This window comes from Panulirus ornatus, chromosome 42, assembly GCF_036320965.1.
Source record: "Panulirus ornatus isolate Po-2019 chromosome 42, ASM3632096v1, whole genome shotgun sequence".
NCBI classification, from domain to species: Eukaryota; Metazoa; Arthropoda; class Malacostraca; order Decapoda; family Palinuridae; genus Panulirus; species Panulirus ornatus.
In genome coordinates, this window is record NC_092265.1 from 27227563 (window position 1) to 27232504 (window position 4942).

Sequence of the window (4942 nt, forward strand, 5' to 3'; positions counted from 1 at the left end):
TTTGCCTTGAGGACAGCAGCATCTGTTGTTCTGCAAGACCTAATAGATCCATCAATGTGGAGGCAGACTTGCCTTCAAATATGCCTTGGAAAGTCACCAAACAGAATATTAAGCAACAAAAATGCATTTTAAAGGTGCAAGTTTAAGGGCTACATAGAACTAAAAGGATGTTAAAATATAACCTCTATCAAAGGTACAGTTTCTAGATATCAGAGCAGCGAGGACATCTAATATATAAGAAACTAATGGAAGTTTTTAAATCCTTAGCTGAACCTTTGATTGTGAAACATTCATCCCTAACACAATGTTTACATATTTCCTGTTGAGGTCAGATTGTTATCCTTACTACCCATTTTTTTTAATGTGCTCACATACGCTAAATAGACTCACAAAATTTAGGCTAAATAGACTCAGAAAATTTAAAATTTTAACATAATCAATGACTACGAAAAACCTTAATTATCTATTTTCATTACATATGTAAAGTCTGTGGGACTTCTGTCCAGGTACACTGTTTTAGGTGGTGGAAGACTGGTTGTGTGACTGCTGCATTTGGGCCAGTTCAAGAGCATGTTGGTGAGAGGCTTCCAAACCCATTAGCAAATGGACCATAGTGTTTCATGTGAAAGTCTGTTACATTATTAAGGTCTGTAGGAGGAAAGTTCCCTAAGATTTTAAAGGCACTGTTTGTATTAGTGGGAGTGAAGGGTACGTGGGCGATTGTGTCTGAATGGATTTTGGGTAGATTTTTCACAACTTTCCTTTTTAAAGGCGAGATTGGTTTGTGGGTAATTTTTGAGAAGTGTCTCATGAGTATGTTTGTAAGTTCTTTGGGACAATGGATTTTACTGTGATGAGTCAGGTGTGCTTCATGAGTGAGGACTGGTGAGACGAGTGGTGATGTGGGTCTTTCGGTTCACTGTGTTGATGAAGGAGTGCCAGTTATCTGTTTGCCTCTATATGATTAGGTTAATGATAGATTTATTTAAGAATATTGATTTGATCTCTGATTTCTATCAATGGTGAGTGGTTATGTGTAAGGTGGTTTCTTTACTTTACGATGTGTGTAATTTATGGGAGTAGGTAGTAGTTTGTAGGAAGCTAACAACCAGGGAGGTATATTACCAGTACTAACCGCCTGGGTATCTGGAGGGTTAGTGACGCCTGTTTAGTGATCCAGCACTCAGGTGGTCGTCACGTTGCACTCCTCTGACCCAGGTAGCTGTCTTTTGTATTGACTGGGTGAGCTGGATGGAGTGTGCTCAGGATGGGTAAGTGGTCAGAGGATGGTTCCCGTAGCATCCTTCCATGTAATGCTGGTGTGAGCAGAATGTTGTTTCACAAAGTTAGCTGCAGGAGGTGGTGGACTGGGAGTCTGGTTGGTTGGTTGGTTGCATAGGTTAAGTATACTGAGAAGTTACAGTTGAAGAAATTCACCTCAGAGATCATAAGTGTGAATGCTGAACAAAGTGGACATTCAAATCTTTAATAATGGGAGCATCTTACCGAGGTTCTGCTGTTGGGTAGTGTATCTTATGGGGTATGTAGAGTGAGGAGGTATGCAGATGTTGATTATCTTGCACCTAGTACTGTGTTTATAGGATATTGTTGTTGTCTGTGAGCTGTTGTATGGTGTCAGTTGTGGAGAAAATTATGGTTTGGTGAATAAGTGTTATGAGTACCTACTCCTTGTCTGTTATTTCTTACAGCTGTGAGATCTGGATGTGAGACTAGCTTCTTAGATGAGTTCTACAAGGATACTGCATTCTCTTAATTAGCTGAGAATTTCTGTGTATTTGTTCTTATCATTACTAGCACTGAATTGCAAAATCTTTAGTTTGTCATTGCAGTTCTGTGGCGTAGAATGATCTATTTGTGAAGACTGAAAATGCGCATTCTGTAATGCTGTTTATTGGAAATTTGTGCTCGAGGTGAAGGTGTTTGTGACGGAGTTTTGTAAGTTATTTTCTGAATGGCTGCTGTACGTCCAGTGTTCTGAGTAGTCTCCAGTGGATGACAGTGATGTACAGTGGAGGTGATACCACTGACTGCAGTTAAAGCATCAAATTGTAGTAGTGCTTTTTGATATAATTGGCACTATGAACACATGTCATAAGCTGGAATTAGTAGTTAGATGACCTGGCCATTACCTCCCTGTAGTTAACACATATGTGTGAATTCTTCAGATGCCTGAGTATAACCTTAAATAACACACTGCACAAAAATTAACTTTACACCAGTGAATGAGAGGTCTCAAATTGATCACCTGTTAGCTTTAAAGAGGTTGGTATGTTATCAGATCTTTTAGTCGTTATGTCATTACATTACTTTGAAAGTGAAAATACCATTTTTATACTAGTTTTCTGAAGAGACGTAGTAAGAGCAGTGGTAAAGGGAAAAAATATTGTCAATCACACCAATGGGAAAAAGATATTGCTAAGCTCATTAAAGGAAAAATAATATTGTTAAGCTTACTAAAGGAAAAAAATATTGTTGTTAAGGTTATGGCAGTACAGATTTCCCATATAATATCCTTCATGTCGAAATATACAAGGAGTAGAAATATGGGATTAAATCAATATCCCAACGATGGTCTAATTCAAGAAACAAAACTGATAACTAAAACACACAACACCACAGTGGCAGTCGGTAAGGGAGCTGTGAACATGGTTTAATACAAACATAATGTTATGATCGTAGGAAGACTCTCCATATATAATATATCAAATAAGAAACAAAAATAGCCTCTAACATAGAAGCTGAAGATAACATATGGAAAACACAACACTAAAATGTCCAGGCAATTACTAAAAGTGTAATAACCTTAAACACAAAACTGACTCCAAACATGTACATAAACTAATTTACTGGTAAACAATAACACTGAGAGGAATACATATGAAAATTATTGGTTTGATGCAAGGTACAAAAAAAAGGCAACTGGAGGTGTACAGTACATAGCAAAGATAAACAATGAAACAGTTTACATGGATTAGTAATATTACTGCCAATTTTGTTGTCACTAGACTGGTGAAGCGATAATGCAAGAATAAACTGGAGTCCAAATATAAGAATCAAAAGTACATAATGTGTTGTGAAAACTGGTACCAGAATGAAATAATTAAACACAAGAAGATAGATATCAGCATAAAGCATGGAAAATCCATGAAATAAAATTATCAATGGAATAATCATAGTTACACACATATGAATATTTCATGCAGTTTCAAGGAAAAACAAACTAGCTCAACTAAATACTTTAATGTGGCAAACATGAGGAAAAGAGAAAAGCTTTGGAAATGATTTACATCTTGTACGACATTTTTACTTCACAGTGAAAGTATTCTCTTAAACAGGGACATCTTGGGGCTCAGCGAGGCCATTCCTTTCAAATTACAGTCTGCGTACACCATCCAAATATATTAGTACGAATGGAAAATTTAGGTAGGCTAAACATTAATGGAAAACATCAGGGGAGACCCATTATGAAGAAGAGCAAAATAACTTGTCAGCTTTACCTTTTACTGCAGATAATATCTGAAGAATTATTTTCAATGAGTCCTTAACTTTACAGAGATGCAGAAGTGTCTTGTTCCTCTGAAAAATATAAAGAACAAAATGCTAATCAGCAGCGTAGTTACAAGAGGATGGAGGGTAGGCCCCAGGAACCACCGACTGTTTAGGGTTTTTATGATATCCAATTCTGCCTAGCTCCTAGGTTGCCATCCAGTCAATTTGGCCGTGATAATCTTGGCAAATCTATCCCCAAGGGTCCCAAATATCTAAACGCCAGTGGTAAATAGCACCTCGATTTAACTCAAAATATCACATACTGCCTAGCTTTCATGTGGTAATCAATAAGATTTGAAAATGAACTTTGTCTAAATACAACACAGACACTTTAAACAGCTAATGTTAGAAATGAAAAGAAAAGTACTAATCAATAATAACAAATATAAACAAACCGTAACTTTTATTCTGTCCCTTACCACCATGCATGTCTGTTCAAACAAAACAAACTGACCAAAAATAATTCTTTATGAACGTCTCGATTAACTAGAATTTCCCAAGAAACAATAACATATAAGAGAAGTTTTAGTCTGCAAACAAAACAAATACTTAAAACAGCTAACACAAAAGTAAAAAATAGATATCATAAATGATCATAAATTAAAGCCAGTAACTATCAATAGCTGTCGCTTACACTCACGAATGGCTGACCCGTACCATATTTTGGTCTTCCGCTTCACGTACAAATCTTGATCTATAATAATTCTAAATTATAATTACTATAATTTTCTTTAATCGTTATATTACAATTTTCTTACGTTAATAATTAGTATATGAAACACAAACAAAAACTGTAGAACTATCAGAAGACAAATTTCAGGCAGCAACTATGAACAAGCGGGAAGGTTTGATCATTTCTCTCCTGCTCCTGCCTCTCTCTCCGTCTCCCATATGGCCTTCCCATACACCAAGATGTATATATATATATATATCAGGCCAATTCCCTGATCAACTTTCTTAACGTAGGTCGCATAAAATATACAAAATCACTAACCTCACTACAGGTTACTATATTATAAGAAATAATTTCATAGATTTTTGTTTATTCTCCATAGATTTGAGACACTTTAAAAGCCTAGCTTGTATACTAAGATTTTCATCCTCTGAGCGAAGCCATACAATAATCGTCCTTATCTACTCTGAGCATTGGATAGCCTCCTGATGATCAAGGTTGCTGTTTTGGTTGTCCGTTTCCCTTGTTACTGGTGCGCCTCACTGCACACCTTACATGAGTGCCTTCCACAGTATTAGGGACAGCTGCTGGGCCTCACTGTAGCTACTTCTGGGACGGTTGCCAATCTTCCTCGTATTCCCTCATGACCACAGCGCCAAACCGACTCCCGCCATCAGGCCGAGACGCACAAACATTTCT